Below are 10,478 nucleotides of genomic sequence, written 5' to 3'. Positions count from 1 at the left end.
AGTATTTAAATGTAAATAAAAGCAAAGCATACAATGCACATTGGGCATGATCCAGAAAAAAAAGGGCACCTTTAAATCCTATTAAGGACTTGTCACTTTCTCACGGAAATCAACGTGCCTGACATTGTCTGTCTCTCAGTCATGTCTCGCTGTTTTATATTCTCCTCCCTCTTTTTCCTCTACTTGTTGTGTTGAAATTTAGACTGAACGTTCTTTTAGTGAGGGACCCACCTTACTTGCCTGTATTACTCTGGAAAGCATAATGCATCCATGTTACTAGTAATCATAAATCAAAGGAAAGCCTAAAGCTGTTTTGAAGCAAATACAGTAATTAACAGTACAGGATCAGTCTATTTGTGACATGTTTATGATAAAGATTTCTGTGTGGTTATGAAAACAAACAAATTAATGGATATAAGCATGCCAACTAAACTGCCCTGAATTGTTCTTCTCTGCCTTTTGGGCCACGACTCCTATTTAATAGCCAATGTGTTCTTTATCCAAGAGTCCTTGGTTTGGTTTAGTTTGGTTCAGATTCAGAATTACATCTAAGAAAAGACAATAAAATCTTCTAAAAACTATCACTAGATGTGGAGATGATAACCATTTTAAGGTGGACTGAAAAAAAAATTACCAGCTCCCCTCTTCAATCGGTGGTAAAATATTTTAGATAGTCATTTAAAGGAACACATTTCTATTAAGAAGAGTGCACAAGACTCATTTACAGTATTTAAAAGTATATGAATTGGATTTATTTCGAAATGTACTAGTTGGCCTGTTCAGAAATGTATTTAGTTAACTGGGGAGGCCTGGGTTTGTGTGATGCTGCCATTGCTGGCTAGTATGGTGAGCTCCCAGAACTGATTAGGGAGACTGAAGAATATTCCTGGCATTTTCTCAGGCCATTGGACAAGATGAGCTATAAAGCACTTCGTCTGGGCTGGGGACTTTGCATGAATAACAGCCTTTCTGACTCTGGTGTGTTTTGGTGTAGTCTTCAAATCTCATACCTGGCAAGTTCCCTCACCCTAGATTCACTTCCAGAAGTCCTGGCTCCCATGCTGGTCTTTTCCCGACAATCAGCTAGCCTGCAGCAATCTTTAGAGTCTCAGTTTCCTCAAAAATAGTGTATCTTTCGACTCTTTTCCAAAATGGCTCTACCATGCCAGTTAGCTGCGAAACAGCAAGATGTCTGTTCCTTTTACTGTCCACATCCAAACTGCAACTGCAAAGCTATGATGGCATTCCCACGTGGGGAAAAAAAGAATACACCAGTTTTGTTCCTGTAGATACCAATTTTATTTTGGACATCTATCTGATGCTTTTGCCATCCTGATGTATTTTTTGGAAGATCCCAGAATTAGCGCAGACTTTTTATTCCCAGTACCCATGTCAGTTTAAGTTAGACAACTGTATTTTGTTTATTTATTCTTTATTTTATTATGTTATTTTATTTTATGTTATTTATTTTATCTTACTTTTATACTGGTCAATGACCAAAATAAAGAACTGAAACTGTAACTGTTTAAGTTAGACCAGTAGTTTCCAGATTGAAATGAAGGCAGGGATGTAGCCGGGGCGGGGGGTGTTCTTGGGGTCCGGACCCCCCCTTCCATTAGAAAAATGAATGGTGTGTGCTGCTGCACCGCCACACCCAAGCCCCATTATATTGTTAGCACTTAGTCTGGACCCCCTCCCTTCCTAAAATCCTAGCTACGTCCCTGATGAAGGGGTTACTTGCTTTGCATGTTTCTACTGTCCCAGACCTAGTAAAGTTGTCTGCCTTCAAGTAAACATTATCAGGCATCAAATGGCAGAAAGAGAAATGTTAGCACTAAAACAAAATGATCTGGATGATCAATTAATGTAGTATTGCTGAAGAATATTATCACTTTGACTGTGACTCCTCAATAATAAAAAAGGCTCAGTAGAAATTGGTGATGTTCATTTTCTTAAATGTTTTACTTGTGACACATGATCTGGAGGAGGGGAATGACACAAGGAAGGGATGCAGAGAGGAAAATACAGTGGCAAACCCATGAATATGCAGGTACAAGCAAACCCCCTGATAATTTTGAGGCAGTCTGGGTAATGTCTCCATCAAGTGAGTGCACTGTGAGGCATGTTATAGTTGCCAGCCATCAGAGTCTGTACAGCAAAAATCTTTAGCAAGCAAATTATCCCCAAATCCCCCCCAAATGACATTTTCCTTATCCAAAGAGAAACTTTCAATAATACAGATAAATTAACTGAGGATAAATGTATCAAAGGCCATTAGATAATGAAACATAGATTTCGTTGCAGTAGAACCTTAAACAATCTGAAAGGTTCAATTCCCCCTCCCCCCCCAAAATCTTTCCTCTCCAGTGACATAATCACTGAAGGGTGGCATAAGAAAGTATAGTATGAATGAAGACACTGTACTTGTAGAAACAGAGCTGTATAAAACGTGCTGCTCTAACTACTGGCTGGCCATCTGTACAGTGACACAATGAGCACATTATTTGTTTGCCTCCTTTATTGGTTAGACAATCCAGCAATTAAAAAAACCCCAACAACAAAATAGAGAAATTCTGCCTCCTTGCATTTAAAATTAGAAAATATATTATTACTTTACTTGCATTTATTTTTAACTGGTTCAGAAAAATAATGGGTGGATAGAAGCACTCACTTTGTAATTGAGGGAGAAGAATGTTTCAATTATTTCAAGGTACATTATCTGTGGCTTTAATTTAGTATTCATCCCTATTTAATGATTTGAGCATGTTGGTGGTTTGTAGTTACATTTTCTTGGATATTGGAAGCTATTTTATCTTATCTCTTAGGCCTGAGACAGAGGCAAGAAGCGGTGTGGCACCACCAATTCTAGGGTTCCGGAGCGTGCAGCAACCACACGCTCTGGAACCCTAGAACATGCCGCCGTTGTCATCATGCCGCCTTCCCATCCACACGGGGGCCGTCATCATGACGTAAGCAATGTGCAGCCTTTAGATGCTGCTGTGCGTTGCTTATGTCACCAATGTGTGCCAATGGTGCACTTGTGACATGCACTGGGCACTTTAAAATCAACTTGGATTTTCTTGGTTCTTTTTACTGTGGAGGGACACTGTGCGGTTTGGCTGCTGTGGTGTCCCTCCAGAAGAAAACCGGACGCCTCCAGCCCACCTTTTCAGGATGGTACGTACTGCTCCTTAGATATTAGAAGGGGGGGCATATTCAACACTTCCCTTCCCATTCTCTCTCCTCATATCCCCACAGCTGCAGCTCTCCAGTTGACTCCTCCTGAGAGCTCTCTCATGCCTTTCAGGTCAATTTCAGATTGGACTCTGTTTTTGGCACTTATGCACATTGGCCTCTCCACTCAGGGAGTCTTCCCTCTTCCTGCCTCCACATGTAAATTTCCTCCTCTCTCTTTGCAGGGTGACCAGAGGTCATCACTGCAAAGGAGGACAAGGCAAAATGTAGATTTTAAAAAAATGTAGGCCATTACAAAATACAGTGGGCTCTTCCCTTACACGGGGGATCTGTTCTGGACCACCAACCCTGCATAAGTGAAATCCCATGTATGCTTAGAAGTAATGGCACTCATGTTCGTGATGCAGAGCAGGCACAACACCCCATTACTTCTTCCGTAGTGAGCCAGGGCTTTTTCCGGCACGGGTTCCAGCATATGCTGGAAGCCACATAAGTTGCACCCGCACATGATGTGGGTGCACTGTAAAAGCTAAAAACACTAATATAAATTTACATTAATTTCATTTGCTTTATTTACAGCTATATTATATGTACTGTATTTTATTATGTGCTCAGCTGTGTATTTCTAACAAACTTATCTTCATTAAAATGTTTGTTTGCAAAATACTTATAGAACTCTGAGCAAGACAAATGTTTAACATTCTACTTCACTAGCAACAAACCCTTGACTGAATTTACATTTAAATTATTTCTTTCACTTATCCAATAGGCTGAAATTAAGGGGTAAAAAGCCCTCTCAACTTTTGCATTGTGTCCTCAAGCAGCCCATTGCCTAGCCTGTTTGCTGTCCCTTTTCCCTCTGGGAAACAAACATACCCTGAGCCCTGAGGATAGGTTTTGTCTGCTGCTGCTGCTTCTGCTCCTGGGGAAAAAAGAAGTTTAGAAGGATCCAGCCTATCCCCATATATTCAACAAGGAGAGGCTGCCAAGTAGTTGAATCTCTCAATGGAGAAGAAAGGTATCACTGATGGATTTTTGTTTGTATTTGTTACGCCCCATTCCCACTTACAGATAAATTGGTGTGCGATCCTAATTAATGGATCAATTCAACAGCGGAGTGTGGTTCCCACTACATTTGCCCCGATCACATTTTTTCCCCTCCCAAATAATCCACTTGTGGTTTCCATTCACAAATGAATCAGTTCAAAATGATTCTGTTCCAGCTGGCCAAAGGGGAAATTTGAATTCAAACTGATTCATGGTCCGATTTAAAAGGTAGTGGGAATGAGGCCTTAAATGCTCAACATAGCTACCCCTGCATGTTTTCAAAGGAGAACAGTAAATGTGGTGTTGTTCAATGATCTTGTCAGTCATGCTCAGAATGAAGCACATTTTGGAATTCCTCCTGAAAAGAAGATTGAAAAGTAGGACATGTCCTGGAAAAGGAGGATACCTGGTCTCTCTGCTTTTTCATTGTCTCCCCTTACATTCCTTCTTCCATGATGGCACATCCCTTGGCCACATGCCATATCTGTTAATCTGCTTGTCCTTCCGTCCCAGAAAGATATCTCCCCTCCATGCGGCAGTGGCATCAACCTTTCCCTTTCTGCCATCTGTAGATGCTAGAATTCCCCCTCCTGCCTTTGTGTGTGTGAATGTGTGCAATATGGTTTTAGTATGGACAAAGACTGCAGTGCTGAAAAGATACTGAAGGTGCGACAGGGGAGAGAGCAGTCCCAGTTGCATTGTGCCTTTGAAAACAGTGGTGTTTGGTGAGACAGGAGCCTAGTACAATAAGGGCCAGAAACTGTGTTGCTTACATTGGTCAATGACTGGCACGGGGAGATGGAAAGATGAGGTGTGGCTGTGCTGATTCTCCTGGACCTCTTAGGGGCTTTTCAGATCATCAAACAATTTGGACAATTCGCAGGATTAGGTGGCTACTGTTCTCAGAAGTGTTATTGCTCATTTCTGGAATATGGAATATGCAGGTTCCAGGAGGTGGTGCTAAAGGACTATAGCTCTGCCATTGGCTTATGGCCTTGATTCTATCATTCTGTAGGGTTCCATCTTGTTCCCCATCCTTTTCAAAATCTACATGGGATTGAATGGGATTTGGTTATAAAACCTCAGTACACTAATAATACCCAGCACCATCTCACCTTTTAAATAACATCCTGTTTACTTGGACTGTGTCTATTTGTTGTTACCTATTTGTTCTGGTTTAAGGTACTGGTTCTTGCCTTTAAAGCATTAAATATGAGGACTCTTTTCTTAAAGATGCTCTACTCCTGTTTTTGCCCCCTCTGAGACTGTACTTTGCATTCCCCCATTGACTGAGATAATACCTTGGATAGCTAGAAGGTGCCCAGGCCTTCTCAGCCATGCCATGGAGTGCCTTTTCTACCTCTCCAGCATCCCAGCCCCATTAGGAAATGCTAAAGAGAATCTAAGCATCTGGAACACTCTTTTTATTGGAGGCCTCTTGTCAGGCAGAAAGATAGTATACAAATATTTGAAATAAATGTTAAAAAACTAAGTTCTTCTTGGTTCAAATATTGAAAGATCAGGCCATTTCAGCTTTTTGCTTGGCACCAAAAGAACCAAAAATCCACTTAGAAGAAGTGGATAAATTATTATTATTATTAAGCTTTATTTATATACAGTAGCGCTGTAAATTTTCACAGCACTGTACTGTACATACGATCTTTTAATTAGACGGTTCCCTGCTGTCAGGCTTACAATCTAAGAAGACATGACACAAAAGGAGAAGGAATGGTTGTGGGGAAGGGGATCAGGTCCTGGAGTTCATCTCTTTCTCTGAGGCCTGGAACAAGGCATATGGACTGGAGGGAGGGCTCTGTTTCTCAAAGGTAGGCCCAATGGCATTGGGGAGGCCAGGTGGGATTGGCCTACCTTCTCTTTCCTCAGAGGCCAGGATGGAGCCAGATGCTGAAATGACGTGCAGATCAAACAGAAGTAGCAGAGGAAGCAGAGGTGATGGCCTGCCAACTCTGGACCTACCCTTCTTGGAGATACAAGAAAATTTGGTGAAAGACTTGCAAAAAGACTGGAAGTTAGCTGTGGAACCTGTTAATACCAAGCTTACCACAATCACCAATCGCATCTAAAACATAGAGGATACTGTGAATGCAGCTTTTGAACAAGGAGCCCAGCATGAATTTCGATTGTGTGAATTTGAAAAAAATGAATGACTACTTAGTAAACAAGGTGGAAGATTGGGAAAACCGCAGTAGTCGTTGAAATATTTGAAGTGAAAGGAATTGCTGAATAGGTGGAACATGCTTTCCTTTTTATTTAACTGGTTGAACACTACTTACCCAGATCTGAGGATATCGAAAGAACATGCAGAATACCTGTTGTAAATCTGAAGCAAGGATCTCTACTCAGAAACATACTCATTTGTTTACACAATACACACACAAAAAAAGAGGTTGGTGTTGAAGAAAACTTGCTGAAACTCCACGCCTTTCCTACCAGAATGCCACCTTGCAGGCATTTCAAAACATCTCTCCTGAGATGCTATGAAAATGTCGAAACTTTAAATCATTCACAACATTCTTACGGCGAGCAGGAGTCAAATATAAATGGGGCTTTCCCTTCAAAATAATTGTGTTTAAAAGTGACACCGTCTTGAACACCACTTCTAAAATTGAAATGCTTAATATCTGTGAGGCTACTGATGTCAGAGTACCTAGGGATACTGAACAGGAAATAATGGATGAAACTTAGCTTTCAGCACTGAACAAACCTAACCAAGACACTTCAAGATGAATGACAGCTCATTGCAGGCGACATAAGTGGAATGGAGGACCCATAACCCCAAAACCTGACACGTCTGCCTAATTTTTACACGACATTCAGTCAAAACAATTAAAAACAAAAAGGGGGAGAGGGGAAGGGATCTTTTTTTCCTGTTCTCAAAGATTTCAAGTGTCTGCTGATTTCTGAGGTTTTTTACAAAACCATCATGATCATCACCCCCAAATTCCTCAAACGAGCAAATGACTGCTTAAGTTCTAAAAGAGAGAAAGTGCAAGCTTTTCAAAAAGTGTAATACATATGCTATGAAAATTTTGCTTGGTAAATATAAAAGAGATGGGGGACCATGGAGCTCTTAATAAGAAACAAACAAGTAGACAACGCAAGGTGGAAACTGATCCATATCTGCATAATTTTTTTTGTGAACTCCATAACAGTGACATTAACTGATCAGTGAAAGACTGGATCTTGGCGAAAACAAGGCTGTTGAGAAATGAGAGGGAGGCCAGCAAGAGGAACCCAAGGTGCGGGTGGGGATGGAACTAAAACTTGGAGGGGACATCTCTCTAAAAACAGACCAAGGACAGAAGTCCAAAACACATTGCAGAAATAATCCAATTGAGACCACTTTAACTGCCCTGGCTCAGTGTTAGCAAATCCTGGGGATTGTTGTTTATGGTGGCGCCACAGCTCTCTGATAGTGGTGGTTAAAATGTCTCACAAAACTATGGTTCCCAGAATTCCCTAGCCTTGGGTCAGGGAAGTTAAAGCAGTCTCAAACTGGATTATTTCTGCAGTGTGTTTTGGACTAAAGACATTCAGAGGCCTCAAAATGCTGAGCTTTTGCTGGGGAGTGGTAGGGAATTGGTGGGTGAGTGGGAGCAGGAATGAAAGTAAGGATCCTGGAAAAAAACATGGCTGAACGGCTGAAACCCAGAACAAGTCTCCACCCAATTCTGCAATGTTTTGTTAATATCCCAAATGCTAACATGCAGTTTTGAACAGAACTCGACTATGGTAATTTCCTGAAGTGGAACAGGGACGTAGCCAGGATTTTAGGAAGGGGGGTCCAGACTAAGTGCCACCATTATAATGGGGCTTGGGCGATGCAGTGCAGCAGCACACAACATTCATTTTTCTAATGAAAGGGGGGGTCCGGACCCCAAGAACCCCCCCTTGGCTATGTCCCTGAGTGGAATATCTCTTCTCGAAGGTATCCCTGAATCCACAGGAGCACGTACCCCAAATACGTTAATCTTTCCTTTTAATTTGTCATAAACACTTGCAACATCCATGCTCTGTTCTCATAATAACGGACAACCAGCTAAAACGTTGCTTGCTTCTTTCAGCTACGAGATTTATTTTCGTCTCCGCACAGGAAATTAAATTGATAGCTTGCAGATCAGGCTTCTAGACAGACTCATGTTATCCTGAATTTATTTTGGCCTGGATTTCACTTAGCTTCTGATGAGTCAGATAGCATGTTTTGTCAATGATGTTTCCTATGTATGTTATTGCACGGTTTGTCAACGATGTTTCCTATGTGTTATTGCACAGTTATATATATCTTGTCTCCAAAACAGTCATGGAGCAGCTGCACACAGGTAAGTTTTGTTGCCCTGTCACACCAACTAAGGTGGGCTCCAGCCTTTGAGCCATACACCAAAGTGAAGACACACAAAGCATCCAAAGGCGCAGCCCTAAATACCTCTTTCTGTGAAGGAGATCCAGCTAACAAGGCAGGGCTTCTTCACTGGTCAACATGCATCTGATGAGGCTGCAATTCCTTTCCCATTTGCAACGAAAGAGGAAGAAAATAATAGTTAGTCTTATATAAACCGCAATTCCTGCATTGCAGGGGGGTTGGACTGGATGGCCCTTGTGGTCTCTTCCCACTCGATGATGATGATGACGATGAGAAGAAGAATCATCATCACCATCATCCTATTATATTTATTTACATTCTGCTTCCCCCTCACTGATTATTAATGTTTATTTATATAGCACCATAAATCGGCATGGCACTTTTCACAGGCGTCATCAAGCACCTGCCAATGGCATGTAACCTAAAAGTCACAAAACATAAAACTGTACAAAAGTAAGTGTGTCATGCAGTTAAAAGGCAAGCTATAAGAACAACTAATAGCACAACCAAATACTGTATAGCATTATATATTAAAATACACTAGTTCCAAATGCTTTAGGGAACTCAAAGTGGCTTACAGTGTTTTACCCCCAGCCTGTTCTTTCCAAATACACTTGGGCCAAAGGTGCTGCTGAGGAGGGATGCTGGCCCTGATGTCCAGCCCATGGAGTCTGTAAAAACCCCTCTCATTGTAACAAGGAAAAACCCAGCAGACACTCTCCTGGCAATGGCATCCTTGGCCCCTTTTGGCTCCCATTCCGCGCCTGCGCAGTAACGCGCTCCTCCCCTCACCCCCTCCCATCGCCGCTTTGTGCAACCAAAGCACCCATTTCCTGTTCGAATGTCTTAAAGCGATAGTGGTCCCCAGAACTGTTCCCCTTAAGAGATTTTGGACTTCATTTCCCAGAAGCCTCAGCCATGTCGGACAATACACTGTGATTCTGGGAGTTGAAGTCCAAAATCCCCTAAAGAGCACATTTTGAGGACCACCGTTATAATATAAAGGGTTCATATAAAGGGTTTATAAAGGGTTCAGCAGTGGTCCCCAAACTGTGCCTTTTAAGAGATTGTGGACTTCATTTCCCAGAAGCCTCAGCCATGTTGGACAATACACTGTGATTCTGGGAGCTGAAGTCCAAAACCCCCTTGAAGGGCACATTTTTGGGGGCCACTGTTATAATATGGGTTTATAAAGGGTTCAGCAGTGGTCCCCAAACTGTGCCCTTTAAGACCAAAAGACTTCAGCTCCCAGAAGCCACAGCTTCTGGGACAATAGTCTGGGATTCTGGGAGCTGGAGTCCAACCCCCCCCTCAAAAAGCACAGTTTGGGGGAACCCCGGCTCCAGGCTATGGACTTCTGGGAACTCTAATGTGTCGTGGGCCCACAAATACACACTCGGGTTCCCCCAAATCCCATCGCCTGGAGCCAAGGCAGTTAAAGCCTTGTGTGTGTTTTGGTCCCTAATTCCCTTGGTATTGGTGCGTTTGTGTGTGTGTGTGTGTGTGTGTGTGTATATATATATACAGTATATATATATATATATATATATATATATATATATGTCTGTGTGTGGGTATACTGTATATATGTGTGTGTGTGTGTGTGTATGTCTCTGTGTGTCTATATGTGTGTGTGTATATATGTGCGTGTATGTGTGTTTATATATGTGTGTGTGTGTATATATATATATACTGTATATATATGTCTGTCTGTGTGTTTGTGTATATATATATATGTGTGTGTATGTATATATATGTGTATATATATATATATGTCTGTGTGTGTATATATATATGTGTGTGTATGTATATATATATATGTGTGTGTGTGTGTATATATATATATGTCTGTGTG

The 10,478-nt window shown here is 41.6% G+C and overlaps 1 long non-coding RNA gene across 1 annotated transcript in view; it reads right to left on the bottom strand.

The window, feature by feature from the left end:
- Positions 1-9,797, bottom strand: part of LOC121930943 — a 10,399-nt gene extending 602 nt beyond the window's left edge. The window contains exons 1-2 of the long non-coding RNA XR_006104039.1: positions 9,202-9,797; positions 8,687-8,764 (exon numbers count right to left, since the gene is read on the bottom strand). This is a non-coding gene — a long non-coding RNA (uncharacterized LOC121930943). The remainder of the gene's footprint in view (positions 1-8,686; positions 8,765-9,201) is intronic.
- Between the last annotated feature and the right edge of the window lie 681 nt (positions 9,798-10,478).

This window comes from Sceloporus undulatus, chromosome 5 (assembly GCF_019175285.1).
Source record: "Sceloporus undulatus isolate JIND9_A2432 ecotype Alabama chromosome 5, SceUnd_v1.1, whole genome shotgun sequence".
Classification (NCBI taxonomy): Eukaryota; Metazoa; Chordata; class Lepidosauria; order Squamata; family Phrynosomatidae; genus Sceloporus; species Sceloporus undulatus.
The sequence above is the reverse complement of the archived record's forward strand: the minus strand, read 5'-3'. Positions and strand labels throughout refer to the sequence as shown.